Here is a 23,166-nt window from a genome sequence, read left to right on the forward strand (position 1 = left end):
GTCAAATGCTAAATTTCTGGAATATTTTAGTGGCTTCAAAATTGTTGAAAAAGGTTCTGCGCGACTATGATTTATTACTTTACGTATTTGAACAATGATTTATAATAAATTTTATTAAATATTTATTAGATCTATACAATTTTTCAAAAATAAATAAATAAAAACGCAACTTACGTCTTTCGATAGCAATATTTTAAATAACAAATTTGTATATCTATTTTTGTTTGTAATTTTTCATTCGTATTAAATAAAACAAAAACATAAAAGTTTATACCAATAAATAAATCGATAAAAAAATGAATACAAATGCCAACAACCAAAACAACAAGAAAATTACCTACAGCTCGAAAATCCTCGACAACTATAAACCACAAACAATCCTGCCACAGCGCGAAGCTCCTGACCCGGTTCAACTGTTGCACTAATGTATTTTCAAAAAAAAATTCGCAAGGGTCACTTCGCCAAACTACAAACAATACCAAAATCTAACCGGCACGCACTAACGAACAAATCGTAAAATCTGGGAAGCGAAAAAAATTACGCGCTCCTCTTTAGCAGCATTGCGGAAAATGTTCGCGTTTAGTGTGTTTTGTTGTTGTCTATCGTAGTTGGCTACTCTGCTGACGCTGTCCTTTGACTGGTCCTGAGGCGGCCGAGAGCGCCGAACAAGCGAAGATCAATATTGGCAGGCAGGCGAGGTACGACGCGCGCGCGCCTACTACATTTTCTCGTTCGGTTCGCGTGTTGCTGACAATACTCTTTCCTGCTGTGGTATGCACAGGCCTGCTTACTTAATATTACCTACTAAATTTCTTTTTATGCAGACTTTTTTTCGATACAAATTATATCAGTTATTTATAATCAATTTGCATCTTAAATTCATTAAATTAACGATATATAAGATGTCGTGAAAATAAATACCGAACGGTATTTATGATATGTATTTAATGTACTTTAAAATCGTTTATTGATGACCCCCATTAATAAACAATTTTCTATTAGTTAACGATTTTATTAAACATTTGAATCTAAGAATTTTCCATGGCAGAGAAAGTAGTCTTGAAACAAAATGAAACTTTATTGAAATTTTATTTTCTATTTTCATATATTATAATTTAAAAACTTAAATAAATTTTTTAGAAACAATCAAAAAAAATTCTTAGTATAAGAATAAAATTACTCATGAGAAAATGAATGTCACTAATTAATACAGACAAATTAGGCGATTGTAAGCTAAAATCGGTTTTTATTTTCAAGATTCTGGAAGGTTTTGGGATACTGAATAAGCCTAGCAACTCGTAACAAAAATACGGACACGGATTTTCCAAATTTCAGGAGTTGAAACACAAAAAATTTTGAAACGGGAAACTCGAAAACTATGAGGAATTCCAGAAAAACTGCTGTAACAATAATTGTAGAGTAAAAAATTCTCCATAAATTTTTTGGTTGATTACGGGATTGCTTTTTCTATATTTTTTGGTATTTATTGAGTTGGAACTTTCCCAAAAAGACAGGGCAGACATTAGAGTGATGTAAGCATACTAAATGTAGATCGCTGTCAAAATGACAAAGTCATTTAAATGACACATTTTATATAGGAGTTAATTCATCTTGCCAAAAAACATTCGAGCTTCTCTTTTAAAGCAAAAATTTCTTTTTAACTCAAATTTTTCCATCAGTAATTTTGCTCGAAAAACTGACATTTGACAAAATCCCTAGATCTACGTTCTCGCGATGTCTGATTTTCTCGTTAAATTACTGATTGGCACAATTATTTCGTTACAAAAAGCTCTTGTGTTTATACTGTTGATAATTATGTCCTTATTTCGTTAGTGGATAGAAGTTTGCTGCGCTCTGAAAAACGATTTTGAGTTGGAAAATAAGCAAAAAAAATACATTTGGTATATAGTTTCCTGTTTTATTCGTCACAATATCTTGTTTACAATTATACACATATATACAATCCCTATTAGCCCTCAGAATATCTGATGACCAAAAATACACCAAGTAGCGGGTAGGATCTCTGGCGACCCCACTAAAACAAAGCAATTGATTGTTTGACAAGTAAAAATCAAGTGTATGTGCAAGTAGCCTGCTACCAATAAAATATCGGCCGCTTTTATACTGGCCGTCCAAAATCGGTGTATTAACCATAGCCTAATGAATTTCTTTTTTCTTGATAAATCGTCTTGATTTTCAAAAAACAAGTGAAAATTGACGTCTATTTTCATGAAAAGTAAAAACACAAGAACTTTTTTTATCAGATAAATTTATTTTTGCAACGAAATGATTTTTCCAATCACAAAATGACAAAATCGTGAGACCGAAGGTCCAGTGATTTTGTCAAATGTTTTTTGAGCAAAATTACTGATGGAAAAATTTTGAGTTGAGAAGAAATTTATCCTCAAACGAGAAGTTCGAGTGTTTTTTGGCAAGATAAATTAACGACAGAATATATAAATGAACAACAACAATAATTATCTATATTGATACAATTAAATTATTTAAATGAACATTTGCTAATCAGAAACAGACGTTTTTATCGGTAATAAAAAACGATGCACCTTTTTTATCGCTGTCAAAATGACAAAACAGTCATATTTAAATGACACATTTTATATAGGACTCAATTTATCAAAATGAAAATCTGTATCAACCACAAAAAATCAATTTTCCTCAAATGTTGCAATCCAAAGAAATGTAGAAATCAATCAAATTAAATAATTAATTGTTTAGGTCGTTTTTTATCATTGATAGCTTTCTTCTTTCTATGTTTATGAATCATTTTTAAACATACTTTTATTTTGCTGTATTTGATTCCGTTCAAAAAAATTTAATGTAATGTAAATTTTTGTAATTGAATGTATGTATTTATGATATTCCATGGTTTGTTATTGCGTTTTCTCATCGTATTGATGAGCTTTTAATCTATTTTCTAAATACTGGAATGTTTGTTCTATGTAAACAGTGTCTAAATCGTTAAAAGGTAATTGATATACAATGCTTCTTTGACAGTGGCCCTTTTAGATTCTAGTTTAATGAAATATTTCGATAATGTGTATTAGGTCCGTTATGATTTAATATCATATTCATTGAAATAATTCGATAGCTGTTGGGAAAATACATATTATTATAAGGAAATTGTTATGATGTTTAGTTTCTGTTTTGTTCCTTAATTGATTATAGAATCTGTTTATCCTTTACATGAATATATTAATTATAATTTTTTCAGGATAATTATTTTCCTTGAATGAATTATAAATTTACAATTAATATCGGCGAAAAACAAACACAGAACGAATTTCCCACATACAAAAATGAATTAACCCTCAAACTACCATTGTTTATTTCCAATTCAGAATCAATTATTTCGTGCGGACCATTCGCATTTTCCACAAGAATATATTTAAATACGATTTGTTCTGTGTTAACCATGTTCATTTTCCTAATCACTAATTTGGTATTTAAATTAAGCCGATGCGTCGAACCGACTGCGACGAAGTAACATTGGAAGCAGACTCGTTACCCAAAGAGTGTATTTGTAAGAGTTCCGAAAAAATATATCACGTAACTTAGTGTATTTCTAATAGACCAGAATATCTTAAAAATATAGATAAAAAACTAGAATTAAAATAGTATATTACATAACGAGTTTGGAAAGTGATACATTTCGTGAAATATACTTTCCAACAATTTGTGTACACTATTTTTCCTACGACCACGTAAAAAATTCTTCAAAAAACATATTTCTTAAATAAGAAAGACAATTAAACAATGTCACAAATGTATTGAAAAGTATTTCGACACATTTGTTTAAAAGTATATAAACACGTGTGCTGAAAAGTCAAAAAATCATACGAAATATTTTTTATTTTGTCATATTAGAGATGAAAAAAATGAAAAGAATGATTATGAAATATTTTTTTTTAAACTTTTAATTTACCTGTTAGTAAAATCAACCCAGTCATGAAGAATGTTTTTCTTCACTATGGAGAATAAATTTTCATTCAACTATTTTATACAATACCCAGTAATAGTAATAACACTTAATATAATTTAACGAATTATCTTGCAAACACTAGTATGTATTTGAACACAAATCACAACAAACTTTCAATTTTTATTGTAAACACTAATATAACCTCAAAAAATCATCATGTATACTTCTTCAGTCTACTTAAATTTGGCCTTTTGCCTTTCGGCACCCAGCCAGATTCATATTGTATTCGCGTATTACCTCTATCGTTCGAGACCATATATAACATAAGAAAAAGAAGCATTTCAATACATGTATGTTTTGTTATTTTTTAGTACATGTGTGATATGAGCTACTTTCTTAGGTAAAAATGAGAGTGCAGTTATAAGAGAAAATTAGAAAACAACAGCTTTCATAAAAACATTAATTTTTCAGACATATACTTCAATAACAATTTTTTTTTGATGTTGGAGGATTATCTATGAACCAACCAATTTTATTGAAGCAACAAAAAGTTATTACCTTTATGCTGGGGCCACACTAACGAGAAATGCCATTAATTATCGCGATAAAGGACGTTAGCCGTAGGTGTAGCCACGACTTAACGATATAATTAAACAACGGCATTAACATTGTCGTTTAGCGTTAGCTCAAAAATATTAACGCGAGAATTAATGCTATGAAGCGGCCACACTACGTATTGTCAGTGTGTGTCGTGAGCGCGACGAGATCGCACGTGTTTGTCTTTGAAATACATACTACTGTCATGGAGTGGAGTAACGAGAAAGTAATTTTGCATTTCTCGAGTGTTTCAAGAATCGTGTACCTAATGCAAAGTTATGCTTGGCGACGAATAATGGAATTATTACCTTATTCTTTTCCTCTGTTTCCTTTTTTTCTTCATTCGATAATGATTTTGCTTGAATTGATTAATTGAACTGAATTGAAGTAATATTAACGCCGTTTGTATTATTATTATTAGTTATCGCGCTAATGGGCATTAACGTTAGCCGCTAGTGTAGCCCTAACAAGTGGAAAACATGTTTCAATAACACAACTCTACAAAATAGTACATTATGTTACTAGGAGTAGAAGGCTATCATTATTGTTGAGCCCAAATTTACAATAAAAATAAAATTCATTCTTCCAGTTATGATTAAAAACCCCGCACCATACAGAACAGCTAAGATCTCAGTTATTCAACAATATTGAGAAACTAACACGCAAATCTGGATAAGATGTTATGTGTTCTACTAAATGTTCGTTTTAATTCTGAATCCTTTCGCTATTGATGTCCCGAAAGAATTTAAGAGAAATGGCTAATAAACAATTATATTCTGGAACAATGTTTCGAAAAGAATATAATCAAAAACAATAGAGTGTGCCATGAGACAATTATTCGGAGCACCCATGTGAATCACATTAGCTCCTAAATTTGTTAAATCTAAATTTAGAGCTAAGCTAGAATAAGTAGGAGGAAGTAGCTTAATTTGGAACATAACGTAATTTGGACCGCTGTAGTATTCAAAGATTAATAAAATCTGTATGCTTTTAGATAGGCAACTTGTTATACATACTCGTAGATGCAGACGAGGTTAATGCAATCGTGTTTCTGAAGAAACGTCTCATGGTTACATTGAAAGAAATGTTATTTGTTCGATTTCGAAGAAACTTTGTTATATTGATGAGAGGGAAAGCCGTTAGTACGTCCAAACGTAAGTAATTACGGGTCTTATCATATCATCATCATTTCTTCTTCTTCATCATCGTAAGTTAGGGTAGTTAGTTCTGAGATTGCATCAATGGTTGCCTAGCAACAGCTGGGATGATGAAGACCAGCTTTCATACCAACTTGTACGTGGTAGTTCTGGTGGTCGGGATGTATTCGAGTTTTCTTCCTTTGCAATCTTTCCAACCGGTCACTTTACATTCTGTCCACGTGGTCTCTCCATTCCCTTCGCCGATTTCTCGCCCATCTGACTACATCCTGGATGTCACATATATCCCTTATTTCATCATTTCTCTTGTGGTCAAATAATGTGTGTTCCGCTATTGATCTCAGCGTTCGCATTTCAGTAGAACTTAAAAACCGCTTAGTTATGGTGTTCTCTGTTCTGGTCTCTATCGCGTATGTCATTACTGGTCTCACACAGGTCTTGTATATTCTGACTTTGCTCCCGGTAGTCATATATTTATTTCGCCAAATTACATCTCTCAGGTACCCTGATATTAATGACGCCTTTTTATGTTCGCTCCTAGATATTTGAATGACATCACTTGTTGTACACTCTGATCATATATCGCGAATTTACATCTTCTCGGTTCTCTGGATACAGTAAAAGATTTGATTTTCTTTAGGCATATTTGCATATTAAAAGTTTTCTCTATTAGTTCAAACCTATACAGTAGCCTTTGTAAGTTATCTTCGTTTGTGATGATCACTGCGTCATCAGCATAACATACTATTTTTATTTCCTTGTTTCCCATTCGGTATCCTCTTCCAGCTTGCTTTACCTCGTTTATAATCTCATCCATTATAATGCTGAGTTTATTATCTATTCTGACATATGTGTAATTATCGGTATCTAAGTCTTCGATTACTTTTATCCTATTGGAAAGAATCTTCTTTCTCTTGAGTAGAGTTGTTACATCCCTTAATCGTACCCCATCAAATGCTTCGATGATATCGATGAAGCACGAATAGGCTGTCTTATTGAACTCTATAGCCTTTTCTGTAATTTGGCGGATCACAAAACTAGCATCTACAGCCGACATGTTCTTTCTGAATCCCTGCTATTCTTCTGAGATACCAGATGATATCACTTGCCGCGTACAAAAATGGTGATTACGGTTTGAATTGATGTAGTCGAGTGTATGGGGTTCCAAAGGGACTATCAAGAGGCATGCTGATAAGAAAACTCCATTCGCAATAATGTTAAAGCATTTGGTAGACCATCGGTATTTTCTACATATATGGAAAGAATTATTTCTGAGCACTTCCTCCCCCTTGAAGAATGCTATTTTGGTTTTACAATTAAGGATATCAGAAAACTAGCTTTCGATGTTGCAGAAAAATATGCCTTACCCTTATGCCTTATGCATTTTTGAAACGAGATATAATAGCGAGAGCCATAGGCTTTAATAGAGAAAAACCCATTTTTTCTATCTTTCTGAACGAATTGTCGATAAACATAAATTTACAGCCGACACTATATATAACGTAGACGAATTTGGTTTTACCTCTATACAAAAAAGATTCCCAAAAATAGTTGCTCGTAAAGGGAAGCACCAGGTAGGAAGTCTAACAAGTGGTGATCGTGGCGTCAATACTCTTAAGGCCCTCCACACTCTCGCGAGAATCTCGCGAGAACGCAGAAACATGTGAGAAATGCGAATGTGGAACCGATTCGCGTATTTTTCTCAAGTTCTCGCGCTATTCTCCGGCAAATATGGAGAACAGGTAGGAAGTCTAACAAGTGGTGAACGTGGCGTCAATACTCTTAAGGCCCCTCCACACTCTCGCGAGAATCTCGCGAGAACGCAGAAACATGTGAGAAATGCGAATGTGGAACCGATTCGCGTATTTTTCTCGCGCTATTCTCCGGCAAATATGGAGAACAGCGCGAGAAAGGAGCGCGAGAACATGCGAGAAGGTTTATTGACTCCACACTCGCTTGTTTCTCAGTAACGAGCGAGTTGCCGATTTGAATGATTGTGTTGTGTGCCGCAAGACATCAATGTGAGCGTAACTTGGATAAACGAACTTGAATTGAAGTTTTAAGAATATTTTCAAGAGGAACCGGTTTTATGGAATACAAATTTTAAAGACTACAAAAATAAACTAAAAAATTATGACTCGTGGAATCGTGCATTGATGGAAGTATTTCTTGACGAATTAAAAAACAAAAAAACTTCGTTACCTTGAATTGTTGTCATCCACCATCTTCTTTTTAATCATTCTTTCCTCTTTAATATACGCATAATTATAATATGCAAATGCGCATAACAATAAACTTGCCGCAGTCACTTCAGCGTCCATCGTTATCGAGCAGAGAACTGAAGTGAGAGTGTGTACCCTAAAAAAGTTCTCACTACGTTCTCGCTGAGAATCTCGTGGAGATTCTCGCGAGAGTGTAGAGGGGCTATTAGTATGTGCAGTTAGTGCTGCCAGTGTATATATTCCACAAATAATAATTATTAAGAGAAAAAAAATTCATCCTGATCTGAAAATTGGAACACCTCCCGCCAGTATTGTTACAATTTCAGACACAGGATATATTGAGTCAGATCTCTTTGTTGAATGGCTGATGCATTTCCAAAAACCTCAACTGAAATACACATAATAAAGTCCTCCTACTGCTTGATGGCCATACAACACACAGCAAAAATTTGCAGGCTTGTTAGTTTGCTAGAAAAAATGGAATCGTTTTACTTCAACTGCCTGACCTTACCACCCACCGTTTGCAGCCTTTGGATATAGCATTTTTTGGTCCTTTGCAGACTTATTTTACACAAGCTCAAGAAACGTTTCTTCAAGTGCCTTCTGTAGTTCCGAAATTAGACCGGTATTCACAGATGACCAATTTGCACCAGCTGATATTTTGCAATATGAAACCTCTGTTAAAACTTCTAGAAGTAATAATAATGAAGATAGAAGTGACAACAAGAATAAACGATTTAGGAGAGTTCTTGAAGAAATATCACAGCGAACAAAAAAAAAAGCAAATTCCAGATGGTCCCTCGTCTTCTCGTAAAACTCCAATAGCTCAGAAAGCAGTGAAAATAACAAGCAGCCTTTACAAATCACAGTTAGACAGAATGAACTTAAAAACTTTGAAAAAATAAGTTCACCAAACTTTAACAAAATGCCGAAACATAAAACAGAAAATAGTAGTTCATGGTTTTGTGCATTGTGTGAAGAAAACAAAAAAGAAGATATGGTACAATGTATAAAATGTCGCACTTGGAATCAAACTGGGTGTGCTGGAGTTAGTGCTGCAATTAAAAGGTTGTACTGTTGTAATTGTCGTTAAGAAAGCTAACGGTCCAATTTAGGAAGCTAGCGGTTCAAATAAGGGAACCAGTTTTCTATATTGGAACAATGACAAAATTTGGTTTTTACTATTATAAATAGTATTTAAAATTAATAAATGGTTTTGAAGATACACTTAGTGAGTTTCTTTTCTACTACTCAATTTTTATCGACACTTCTTCCTTGCTTTTATATCGTAAACATTATAAAATTGATCCAGATTAGGCCACCCTCCCCTAAATCACAAAAATAACACGTTATTTCAGATTATGTGGCAAATTCAAATTTACGTTTTTTTTATTATTTTATGGTCCATATTGGGCTATCCTTGGAAGCTTTTTTGGAGTTAGCGGCTCCCAAAATCAAGGTTACCACCGCTGGTATAGACTTAAGCTAGAAAAAATTCGAATCCAAAGGAGATGTAAAAATGCTATACATCGATAGAAGATGGAAAGCTAATCCATGCACTCCAAAAGCGGCATGATAAGCCACACCACAAGGATCATCATGAAACTCTATATATAGACTATTGATATTACGAGAAATCGATTTATCATTTCTATTTTATGCGGAAACATTTATTTCCGGAGATACTGGAAGTGGCCATTATTCACGGAAGACTGACAGATATCGATGGATAACTTTGTTAGATAGATCTCATCAATATTTATCTGTGTGGAAAGTCATGATGATTGACGCATTATTTTCACGAAAAATCAATATATAAAATGAAAATTTTGTAATTTTTGTAGAGGTTAGGTAAGGTACCGTACCTTAAGCTCAAAGAATGGTTTTACCAAAGTCTCAAATAGCCTGCTGAACGTTAGGTTAAAACTATGGGTCCTTGTCTTAAGGTCGAGGATGGTGATGAGGTAGCACAATAAAAAAGTTTCATAACTTCTTAAACTTACTATAAATACCAAACAAAACAATGTACACAAAATCATATACAAAACGGAAAACTAAATTAAGTCGCGCGTGCCGAATCTCTGGAAGCTGCTGCCTGGATTTCTGTTAGTATTTTAATTTTTTACGTTTACCAGGTATATTAAAGAGGATTAAATTCATTACATTCTACTAGGATGTTAATGGGATTATAAAGAAAGGTACTTTGGAATTCCAGGAATCGAATAATTATTGTTTTATCGAGGAAGTTGTTCGGAGAAATGTGTATATGGCGTGATCGCCACAAAACCATAGAATACGATGGGCTATACTTTGAATATAGAGGCTTTCTTTTTAAATGATTATTTAATAAATTTATGAGTTTGAATATTTTCAACAATATAATTTAAAGTATTATTTGCTATATAATATATGTGAATAAGTATGCAGAGCCAACAAATCAATTCGACTTTATTGATCCCGTAACTTATAGAAAAGCACTTTTAACGAATCGAAAAAACCGATATTTATTTTTTCTTTCGTTAGGATTACCAGATGTACCTTTTGGTGTTTCTTTCCCAAAAAAAATATCACATAATTTACCAGTAGTCGTTGTATGTTATTAATGACATACCAAACACGTATACAAAAATATTTATGAGATGTGGGTATGTTTATATTACTACTAATGAAGTAAATTGTTCAGTTTATTTAGTGGAATCCGATTTGTTTACAGTATATCTAAATGAGCTTGCTATTAACTCAAATTAGTAGAATTAGTAAAAATATAAATTTATAATGCTTATGACTAGCCCCAAAAAATATGTGAAAAATGTTATTGTGAAGCGTGAATCACGGACAATATTATCCAATTTATTTCATAAAGTATTCCAGACGTAAGACTGTCCAAACTTTATACGGTAAAAAGGATGTACGTAATATTACGAGGTTTTCTTGTTCACTTTCGCTATACAGGGTGTCCCACGATGAGTTAAAAATATCTGTATATGGCAAAACACTTATAATCAAATTATGAAAATTTCTACGTTTGAGTTTTCGGATACGATCTTTTTAACTAAAATATGTTCAAAGATATTCGACTTCCGGTAATTTTGTTATTTTAAATGAAACAACCTGTATGTTAATACACTTTTTAAATCTACATAAAATTTTTGTTTACTTTTGTCTAAAAACTTTTTTCAAATAATGCATACTTTTTAAGTTTTTTTGTAAAAAAATTGACGTTGCAGACGCTTATAAGTTATTTTTTACGAGGATACCCTTGAAGATGAAGAAAATGTTTTGTGTTCGTTAGCTTTTAGCAAGGTCAGACGTATATAAATCTACGTTGAAAAAATTTTCATTTTATACAGGGTGTGTATGAAAAATGTTCAAAGTTTAACTTCATAGATGTCAAATTTCTTTATTTTTTTTTTAATAGAACCACCCGGTTTTTTCTATTTTAATGCATTCAGGGGTAAAAAATTAGGCAAATTCATGTATACTTTCCTATACCTAATCCTCACCGTTATCCAGATATTAAATGTTTTAGAGGTGTGCTCTAAATTTTATCTTGAGCCTTGATACAAGCTCTAAGCAATAAAAAAAGTATTTTTCTTTATCTTGTCAAGGTCTGTGAAAAAAATTAAATCAAATTGTATTTACTAATCATATTCCAACTTTTAGTAGTTTCCGAGATATATCAGGTTTTAAATTATTGTATTTTTTAACAAGTTTTAATTTTTTATGTATACTTTTAGTAGGCTTTGTAATAAATGACACTTATTTAACTGTCATTAGTCAATTGTTGATACTTTCGAAAATCGTTAAAATGCCTCGTTCTCAATTTAATAACGAAGATTATGTAAATAGCAGCAAATAAAGTACATGTTCTTGTAACAACTTTGTCACATTCACCATGTATTAAAAACAAATTTACATAATCTTCGTTGTTAAATTGAGAGCGAGGCATATTAACGATTTTCGAAAGTATCAACAATTGACTAATGACAGTTAAATAAGTGTCATTTATTACAAAGCCTACTAAAAGTATACATAAAAAATTAAAACTTGTTAGAAAATAGAATAATAATTTAAAACCTGAAATATCTCGGAAACTATTAGAAGTTGGAATAGAATTAGTAAATAAAAATTTGATTTGATTTATTTACACACCTTGACAAGATAAAAAAAACTTTTTTATTTTTAGTACTTGTATCAACGGGTCAAAACAAAATTTAAACCACGCCTGCATCTCTAAAAATTTACAGAAAACATTTAATATCTGGATAACGGTAAAGTTTACGTACCGGGTGGTTCTATTTAGGAAAATAAAGAAATTTGATATTTATGAAGTTAAACTTTGAACATCCTGTATAAAATGAAAATTTTTTCAACTTAGATTCAAATACCTCTGACCTTGCTAAAAGCAAACCAACACAAAACATTTTCCTATCTTTAAGGGTATCCTCGTAAAAAAATAATTTATAAGTGTCTGCAATAACTCAAAAAGTATGCATTTTTCAAAAAAGTTTTAAGACAAAAGTAAACCAAAATTTCACTTAGATTTCAAAAATGTATTAATATACAGAGTGTTCCATTTAAAATAACAAAGTTACAGTCGACATTCGGTAGAACCGGAATTCGGCCATCTTTGAAAATATTCTAGTTAAAAAGATCGTATCCGAAAACCCAAACGTAGAAATTTTCATGATTTAACTATAAGTATTTTGCCATATACAGTGAAAAATAAAGGAAGGATCGGAATATTATTTCATGCTATCGCTGGTTGTGCTTTTATTCTACATTCTACGAAAAAGAAAATTTACCAAGAAGCATTCAACAACTTCCGTAAATGCGATTCAATTTAAAATGAATATCAACAACTAATTTCAAACTAGCCGTCTCATTATTTGCATTGATAAAATAAAAATTGAATTTGGTTTTAAGGAATCAACACCAAGAAATGCATCAATCTTGATGGTGCATCTTAGATTTCTCAATATGTATATCCAACAGTAGCTGAATCACAGGGCCTACCTACACTTTCATCTCCAAATGCGGATTGTAGATGTTCAAAACTTGAACAGCTACGACTGTTCACTTAAATCGACCTTGAAATCCATAGTACATCAAACCGCACATGTTTTCTCTAGACCAGTGTTTCCCAAACTCTTTTGTGCCTTGTCCCACCCAAGCCCTTCTTAGTTGCCGCCCTATGTAACATATACATATTTTTCAATATTAATAAATTGAATTGTTCAATTAAGAAACTTAAGTAATAAGTTTTAGGAGAAATTGTTAACGAAACACAGTAAGTAAATTTTCAAAACACATGATGAAAAATTAAAATCATTTTTAATAAAGATTTTTTTCATAATAATTTAATTTTTTAAATTTAGTTGAATCCTTGCGCTTGATATTTGCTGCACAGAGATTTTATGTTAGATTCCAATTTGGTTAGCTTCAATCTTAAGTCTCCCCGTTCTATTATATGCAGATGATTTATTTTTTTACCAGTAAATTTAAGCAAATTTAACTAAATATGAAGATGGAAACCGTAAGAGCGCTTGTAGACGTCCGTTTTTTTCCATTATAAATCATACACCACCGCGAATCCGGCAAAAAACACAGTCCGTTGTCCGGTGAAAAAAACGGACCGTGATTTTTGCCTGATTCGCGGTGGTGTATGATTTATAATCGATGTGTGTACATGCACCGGACATCGGTCCGGCGAACAATATACGCCGGATGCACCACCGCTTTCCCTCGGGGCGACGGACACAGTTCCGGTGTAAGAAAGTGCGGTCATCAACGCCAGGTTATCGGTGCGTGTTGACGCTGCCGCACGTATTGCCTGTTTTGTGTTATTTTATTATATATGGCTGTTAATAAAAGTTGAAAGGTTTCTTTCTTCATCAGAAAGTAATTGTAAATCTTTCATCTTCTTCCAACTGCGTAAAATGAGTAGGAAATGCACCATATTCACCTTTTCTAATAATATAGGATGCATCAACAATGACCTTTTACGTTTTTCTATTTCTTTTTGTTTCTTCTTGTATAATACGAGTTTTTTTTCTTATTATTCATTTCACACGTGACTACCAATTCAAAACTATTAACTAGCGCATGTAAGATGGCAGTCCCAGGTAACATCCACCCGGTAAAAAAATATATATATTCAAGGATAGACGTTTATTGACGGTTCGTTGTCCGGTGAAAAAACGGACGTCTACAAGTGCTCTAACAGTAGGTTTCTAGCACATTTAGTTAAATTTTGGTATTGGATATCTATTTCCTCACGAAGCCAGGCTTTGCCAGATTAGATAAAGTTTTAACTCACTCATTTTGCATTTCTGCGAGTTCTTGATACTGCATATTTGACATATCACACAAATCCACTAATATTGGCTGCAACATCCCTGCGTGCTTCTTTTTTTGATAGGTACCTATCATCGAACCACAGATTCATTACGAGTCGCCTCAGCTTACGTTCTTCATTAATTAAAGTTCTTTGATTCAGATGCGAACAACTGCATTGATTAGCGAGATTGTAAAGTGTCTGCCGGAGGGAAGTTCGACAACGCCAAAAAACCCAGGTTTAAGCTTGTGTTGAGTGCATTTTCGAATTGCCCCCATTTACAATCAAATTTTCTCTTTGTGGGGCGTGGAAACCCTGCTCTAGACAAATTCATATTTCGATGGCAAATCGTATGTACCACTATACGAGGATGATGTATTGATATCTAGTTAGCCTAGACCAGTTCCATTCATAAACAAAATATTGGGTTACCATAGCAACAAACAATAACTTGTTAGAAGTGTCAATTCAAAGTTTGACTTCAAAAAAGTAAATCAGAGTTACGCAATAAATTAAAAGATAAAAGATGTCCACCGAAGTTGGAGTATCGAGCCATCATCAAGTACCTGTATTTAAAAGGGTAAAGAGGTAAATAGATTTACGAAGATATGCTTAATACCTTTGGTGATCAATGTCCTTCGTATGCGACCGTGAAAAATTGGACTACAATCTTCAAAAGAGGTATATTTTCCTTTGAAGATGATGACCGATCGGGAAGGCCAATTTCTGTGTCAGTCCCCAAAAATATCGATGCAGTTCATGACATGATTTTATAAGATCGTCGAATTGGGCTAAAACGGATATCTGAAGCACTGAATATCTCATACGAACGCGTTCATCATATAGTTCACGTCAATTTGGACATGAGAAAAATTGCTGCAAAATGGATCCCCAAATGTTTGAATGTTGACCAAAAGCGTGCAAAGGTAGAAGCATCGCGTTCGATTTGAAAACGATGTAGACTTCTTAAACCGAAATGTTACTATGGATGAGACTTGGGTACATTTCTACGATCCAGAAACAAAGCAATAATCGATGGAATTGCGACACTCTGGTTCGTAAGAAGTTTCGTGTTCAAAAATCTGCTGGAAAAGTCCTTGCTTCAGTTTTTTGGGAATGCCATGGAGTAATCATGATTGATTTTTTGGATAAGTGTAGAACAATAACTGGAGATTACTATTCGACATTACTAACCACTCTACGAGAAAAAATTAAAGAGAAAAGAAGCGGAAAGCTATCCAAAGGTGTTTTGTTTTTGCAGGACAACGCCCCTGCACACAAATCTCATGTTGCCATGCAAAAAATTCGAGATTTAGAGTTTGAATTACTAGAACACCAGATTTGGCTCCGCCGACTATCATCTCTTTTCTCAACTGGAAAACGTTTAAAAGGTCGTAAATTTTCTTCCAACGAGGAGGTAATTAAAGCAGTGGAAGTCTGGTTTGCAGAGCAAGAAGAAACATTTTTTGAAAGGTCTAGAGACGTTGCGAGTTCGCTGTAATAAATGTATCCAATTAAGAGGAGAATATGTTGAGTAATAAAATATTTTGACATTGAAATTTTATTTGGTTCTATAGTAGGCTAAGAATTTTTCAATATATCCTCGTATATTCTATTACAGCAGCTATTCAACTGCAGTCTGAGCTTACTACTTCAGGATTTTAAAATGCAGTGTTGACAGCTTTAACTCATCTAGTTTCGTGGCATCTCTAAACATATGTAATAAAAGTAATTTTTAAATGTTACAATTGACATAATTTATAAATCAAATTATACTTCTCGAAAAAAATACTTTAGTCCTACCCTGAACGCATCATTATCAGTTTAAATAACCTTTTTTTAACAAATTAAAAGATACTTTGTATCAGTTAGGTAAGTGACATACATAACATTGTATCTAAAATCCAACCGACGATCGTGTGCTAATAAACAGACTAAGCGACGGGAATTTTTAGATACATCGTATCGATCAATCATCATCGGTTCATTAATACTCATTGCTCACGGGTAGCAGTTTCCGCTGACTGGTGTTTATGAACATGTGAGCGGTCTTGTGTGAAAAATATCGGTGGATGGATGGAATAATGCAAACACTAACAACAACAACACCATCGATGATTGTTCAGACGTCTATACTTACTTTACCCGCTCCTATTTATGTATATATAGCGAAAGATATAGAGAGTAAATATACAGGGTGTCTCACGACGAGTGAATACTATCTGTATATGGCAAAATACTTATAGTAAAATCATGAAAATTTCTAAGTTTGGGTTTTCGGATACGATCTTTTTAACTAAAATATTTTCAAAGATGGCCGACTTCCGATAGAACCGGAAGTCGACTGTAAGTTTGTTATTTTAAATAAAACACCCTGTTTAGTTTTGTACATTTTAATATATTTTTGTCCAAAAACTTTGTTCGAAAAATGCATATGCACATTTATTTGTGAAAAAGTTGACCGTTGCAAACCCTTATAAATTATTTTTTTATTTTATTTTGACCCGTTGATACAAGTACTAAGAAATAAAAAAGATTTTGTAAATTTGCTTTTAATACATGGTTAGTATGGCGAAGTTGTTACAAGAACATGTGCTTTCTTTGCAGTAAGATATCCAGTTAGACCACGATCGAAACCGCACATTATTAAAAGAATACTTTACAATTTGAAGCTATTGGGTTCATTTTAGATTTTAAGCAAAAGTTAATCGAATTAAACCATTTGCCTACTATAGAACCAAACAAAATTTCAATGTCAAAATATTTTATTACTCAACATATTCTTCTCTTAATTGGATACATTTATTACAGCGAACCTGCAACGTCTCTAGACCTTTAAAAAAAATGTTTCTTCTTGTTCTGCAAACCAGACCTCCACAGCTTTTATTACCTCCTCGTTGGAAGAAAATTAACAACCTTTTAAACTTTCTTCAGTTGAGGAAAGAGATGATAGTCGGACGGAAGCAAAAAACTGAAGCTTTTCCAGCAAATTTTTGGACACGAAACTTCTTAGGTCTTGGAGAACCAGAGTGTCGCCATTCCATCGATTGTTGCTTTGCTTCTGGATCGTAGAAATGTACCCAAGTCTCATCCATAGTAACAATTCTGATTGACACAGAAACTGGCCTTCACGATCGGTCATCATCTTCAAAGGAAAATTTACCTCTTTTGAGGTGAATTTTATGTTACCCCGTATAAAAAAAACTAAATGCTTCATATTGGGAGAACGAGGGGGCCACCGAAAAGGACCATTATTTACTAACCACCTGTCTTCAAATTGCTCTTCTAAAAATGTATTCATGACGATTGAATTGTGAGCAGGAGCACCGTCATGAATAAAAAAAAGTTTGTTTAATTCGTCTGATGGTAAGCGGTCTAAATAATTTTGTTTTAAATCTCTTAAAATATCAAGATTACTTTCACATGAAAATAAAACAAAAAACACAAAAACAGTGTTTTTTACATTATTAATTAAGAATAAATTAATTGATTGTGTTTCCTAACCATTCAAATTCCCATCGTAAAAATGAAGTGTTATTATTTGATTATTTCAAATAGCACAAAAGACATTGAACTGCCACCGATCTTAAAAAGCACGTTCTTTGATTAAATGAAGATTATCTTGACTCCAAAAAAAAAGGAAAAAATGTTATGGCAATCTCTAGTATGCACTATGATGACGAAGCCGATAATGAAACGGGAAAAGCTCAAATAATACTAGACTACAATTCAACAAAATCTGGAGTAGACGTCGTGGACAAACTACGTGCGATATATAATATTGCTAGAAATATTCGCGGATGGCCTATGATCATTTTCTTGGCCTTACTCAATATAAGGGGAATCAATTCACAAATTATTTCCATGGCTAATAATAATATGGGATTGCCAAAATACAAAAACAGGCGATTCTATTTGAAAGCTTTAGCTAAGGAGTCATGTTTGGAACAACTGCGAGGAAGAAGTATGCAGACATCTAGAATTCCTATTGAATTGCAAGGAAGACTACGACAGTTCCTGCCTACGCAAGAACAAGACACCTCGACGTCACCTTGCCATGATGGTAACATGAAGAGATGCTCTAAATGCCGAAAACTAAAAAAAGTTAGATATTCGAAATACAAATATAAAAAATCTGTTATAATTCTTTACTCGATAGTGTAAATGATTATGGAGACTTCTCTTATTGATTATTTTTGTATTATGATATGTATGGCGGCTGTAATCATTTTATTGCTAAATAATTTTACTCCTTTACATATTATATTATTTTTTCTACTGCTTTGATCATTTTTGCTAAATTTTATTTCTTTTTATCCAATTATTTTATTGAATTCAAAATTAAATCAACTTTTTAACACACTGTCAACAACATTTATTAATTTAAAATCTATAGGACAAAAATAACATTAACATGGACTGGAAGTTTCGTTCATATTGTTTACTCAACTTTCTTCACTAAATTTTTCGTTTGATTATATCCAATGAATCTTCCTCTCATCTTTCTATACCAAACTTTCTTATATCTGTCTTCTCTTCAATCCATTTGTTCTTTGGTCTCCTTTTTATCTCTTTCCCCCTTCTCCTGCTCTTAATACCTTTTTAGGTATTCCATAATTATTTATTTGGGAGACGTACTCCAAATATTTAACTCATTGTGCCCTTAACAAACCCAAATATTAGAAATTTATTGTTGACCATAAACGGCTATTATTTATTTTTCAAACCACTTAATCAGATTGGATTTCTCCAAAAAATTTCTGAGTATTTTCCTCTTCCAAACTTCCACTTTATTTGCAACTTCTTTCGATATGAACGATTTATAAATAAAAATGTATCAATTGAGGAAGAGAAACCATAGGGACGCTTCTCAACCCCAAAAACAGATGTTAGTTTATTTCAAAGAAAACACACTGTAAAGGGGCAAGGGAGTCTTGGAATATTTATGAAGTGATTTCTGAAACATGAGCCAATAGCAACGCCACAAGTATTTGTTTGAGGATATGAATTCAAATGTTATACCTTCTTACTTTTGTTGATAAAATGATTCTATATATTATTTATCACCTTAGTTTGTGTTAGATAGTAGTAATAATTTTAAGAAAATAAATTAATTAGGTTAGATGTTTATACTTTGAAGGATATTGACAATTTAAGGTTTAAATTTTAGTCATTATCTCTAGTCTCTAGTCAATTTTACAAGTAAAGTTTAAACCTCAAACGTTACCGGCGGTCTGAGGGTAGTTTGAACTTCAATTTAACATAAAACGGAGGATCTGAAATCTAACTTTTTCAAATTATTTGCAATTTTAAATTATAGAAGGTTTTGGTTGAATTATTGAAGATTTGCACTTTATATTTGATGAATCCAATCAAACGAATCTTCAAATTATTCCACATTTTTTAAATTCTTCGTGGTTCTATCACCGTCTTTGTAATTTTCATCATTAAATTTTTTTGCCAGCTCCTCCCAATTTTTTTCGTCTTCCTTTCAAGTTACCATATCACTTTTTTATGGATTCTACTGTAATTTTGTATTTGTTTAGAAGGTTAATTAAAAGTACTACTTCATAGAAATTGCACGATTTTTTTGTTCTTAATTCATACAACCTTCTTAAACAATTCAGCTTTAAAACCAATATCTGAAAAATTTTGTTTATATTTGTGACATCTGGTAGAAAAATGTCTGTCTAACTGTGACCTGGTAAATAGAAAAAGCTTGTTTATTCTTAGTTTAAACTAGAATTCAAATCATAATTTAAACTTTAGTTCAATATCCAGTTTTACCTTAGGTAAAATTGGCCCTAAACTATTCCTCCAAATGATCTCAGGGTTAAAACAACTTTATGTCAGTTGTTTATGATACATATATTCATCCATATTATAACAATTTAGATGTCTCAATATACAATATATTTTATTAAAACTGTAATTGTTGGTCTCTACTGGAAACTTTATTAATTCTGACTGAATTAGTTGCAAACCATGCACTCTGACCCACAAGCTGCTTTTTCTGTACAGAAACAAAAAGAGGTCATTAGATACCGAATCAGGATTATAAGGTGGATGGTTGCAGCAATTTTTAAGAACTGTATTCATTCTGACAGAATTAGTTACAAACCATGCATTTCGCACACACAGGCTGCTTTTTTTGGTGTTGAAAATCGTCAACCACGTAATTTTTTGATGTACGAAAGCAGGCACAGGTCATTAAGTACCGAATCAGGGTTATAAGGTGGATAATTGAACCAATTTTTCAAGTACTTTATTCATTCCGAGTGAAGAAGTTGCAAACCATGCACTCTGAACCCTCAAACTGCTTTTTCTGGTGTTGAAAATTATATTTCCCACAAGAAATCAGCTTATCATTAACAGTTAAAATTAACTACATATCTGAAGAATTTTAAATGTAGATACCCTACATTAGAATTTCAGTTAAATACTTTTAAAAATATCCTATAAATCCCAGTTATAGACTATTAATTTAGAATTGAATGAGCTAGAATGTACAGCAACTAAATACCCCCAAATAAGCGAGTTTTAGAGTTCTAGAAATTATTAAAAACAGGGTTTCATCATAATTTCATTATATTCAAATTTCTGGTTTTATAAACCATTATTTCAAGTTTAACAAGAAAAATTGAACACCAATATTTTGGGATATAATTAAAAAATATTTTAATACCACATAGTTCTACTTAATTATAAAACATAAAAATTATTGGCTATCAAAAAACCATAATCACTAATTATAAAGCAAAAATATCTAGATATTTAAAGTTACTCCCTATTAGTGTTGCACATTATCTAACTAGATAATAATGTAACAGCAATTAAACTGTTTTCTTTTTAGAACAATTAGACTAATATGAATGTGTTTAGAATACAGTTAGTTTACTATCTGTCTATTATTTGTTCGTTTAAACTACAGAAATATGTTTCCAATAATAATTAAATTAAACTCTGGATTTTTATATTTATATACTATATCAATTAAATCTTGTGACTAATTAGCCCGGGAGTATTATCCTGGGAATTTTCAATAAATCACACTTTAACTGCCATCTGTTGTTAAATATATCAGTTTATATAATTCTTGTGAACTTGCCAAATGCAAATTCGATACAAAAATAAGATAAAATTAAATATCTGGGTAATTTCAGCTGCAATTAAATTAAACTTGACTTAACGACAAATATACAGACCCAATATTTTACTGTTTATTTAAGATAATTCCTTACCTCTTCAGTAGCAGTTTTAGGTAGTGTAGAAAAGGGCCTTCCGCATGTTTTCCTCGCGATTTCCATTTTTATTTCCACAATTACTAAACGAACCTAAATATTTACTCAATATACAATAAAATTATTCAAGATTTAAAATTGAAACAAAAAAAATTTACAAATTTTTCAAAACTTAACCTAAAAAAATGACATTTGGAAAAAATTAAGCTGAAAATAATTAAAAATACAAATACTGATCATTTTAAACACCTAATAGAGGCCAAAAGCAGCGAATGTAATCTCATCAAAATCTAATTAAAACCATAAGCAAAAATGTGGAAAAAGGTAAATATCTTGACAATTAAATGTCATAAATTATTAAGCCCGGATAATAACTCGAACCCGAAATATTATCGATAAAAATCACTCACATTATGGTGCACACAGTTTATTAAATTGTTCTTATAAAGTATATAGCACAATCAGATTTATTTGTTTTTATTAAAGTTACACAGTTTGCCCGATATTCGCCATGTTTACGCTAGAATTCATCTAAACGCACCAGTTGAGGCGACGCATGCTCTTAAGGACATTTGCAAAACGTTTATTGTGGTTTGTTATGAGAACAATTCATGGAAGATGTAATATTTCGACATGTTTAATCCATTGTTATTGAACGTTCATATTATATTTTCATAATAACTTTGAGAAATAACATAATTTTCTTTTAATAAAATTTAGTATACTAAATATCTAACCATATTCTTTAGCAATAAATATTTTTATTTGCACCCACAAATTTCATGAGGTTTTTATTTATGTAATATCGCGAAAGGCGAATTAACAAAAGTTTGTTTAACGTATTTAACTTCTTTCAAAATATATTTTTACTATCGCTGATTCTTATTTAAAATAAACCGATAATCAAATAAACAATATCATTTTTCTTCAAAAAATGTATTCCTCCGGATTTTCTTTAGTTGAAGCTGGTATTATACATTTTGGATTGAAGATGGTGTTTTTACAGTTTCTACCAGCAATATGTTATCAACCGGGTTGAACATAGGGATTTGCACTTTTATATCTTAGTTTTTGAGAATAAATTAAATAAACAGAGTGTACAGGAATTTTATTTATCATATACCGATACTATTCATACTATTATATATATCGTCGAAAGTTTTAAATGTCAGAAATACCTAATAACTATTCTGGAGAAAAAAATATATTACAGACATCACAACCATACCATTTTTTTTATATTTACTTGCTACTTGTTTATGTTCAAAGTCAATAAAAGTAACAACAGGGAGTCGGAATACAGGCATATTTTGTAAGAGTTTCAAGTGGAATATTTTAGAAAGGCAAATAATACACTTTGTAAAATGAGAACTTGGTGAAGTTATACCCCAACTACCTCTTACAATTTATTTATAAATATGAAATATATTGAAAACCATTATTAGGAAGCCAGTGATATTTTCCATTTTTTTCTTTAATTTGCCAAAAAACCCAAAAACGTTGTCTGAAAATGAGTTTGCATATTTTTTCCCAATCACATAAAAGGCATATAATTTTTGATAACGATTTTTTAATGTTTGTGGTAATATAATTAAAACATAAAATAGCCTTTCCAATGCGTAGGTGCGACTAATTGCGACAATATTCCCAAATCCTAAAATTTTAATAGTCA

General features: G+C 32.0%; 2 protein-coding genes across 4 annotated transcripts in view; both read right to left on the bottom strand.

Annotated features, from left to right (window-relative positions):
* Nucleotides 1–22,011, bottom strand: part of LOC130891700 (neuronal calcium sensor 2) — a 163,650-nt gene extending 141,639 nt beyond the window's left edge. The window contains exons 1-2 of one of the 3 annotated variants that reach the window (XM_057796589.1): nt 21,905–22,011; nt 21,495–21,587 (exon numbers count right to left, since the gene is read on the bottom strand). The gene's annotated coding sequence lies outside the window, so the exon portion shown is untranslated. Of the gene's footprint in view, nt 1–337; nt 720–21,494; nt 21,588–21,904 lie in introns of those variants that run through there. The other 2 variants (XM_057796591.1, XM_057796590.1) reach the window with 2 other exon arrangements.
* Nucleotides 1–22,064, bottom strand: part of LOC130891699 (neurocalcin homolog) — a 240,146-nt gene extending 218,082 nt beyond the window's left edge. Inside the window, exon 1 of the mRNA XM_057796583.1 lies at nt 21,905–22,064. The gene's annotated coding sequence lies outside the window, so the exon portion shown is untranslated. The remainder of the gene's footprint in view (nt 1–21,904) is intronic.
* Nucleotides 22,065–23,166: the final 1,102 nt, after the last annotated feature.

Source organism: Diorhabda carinulata, chromosome 3, assembly GCF_026250575.1.
Source record: "Diorhabda carinulata isolate Delta chromosome 3, icDioCari1.1, whole genome shotgun sequence".
NCBI classification, from domain to species: domain Eukaryota; kingdom Metazoa; phylum Arthropoda; class Insecta; order Coleoptera; family Chrysomelidae; genus Diorhabda; species Diorhabda carinulata.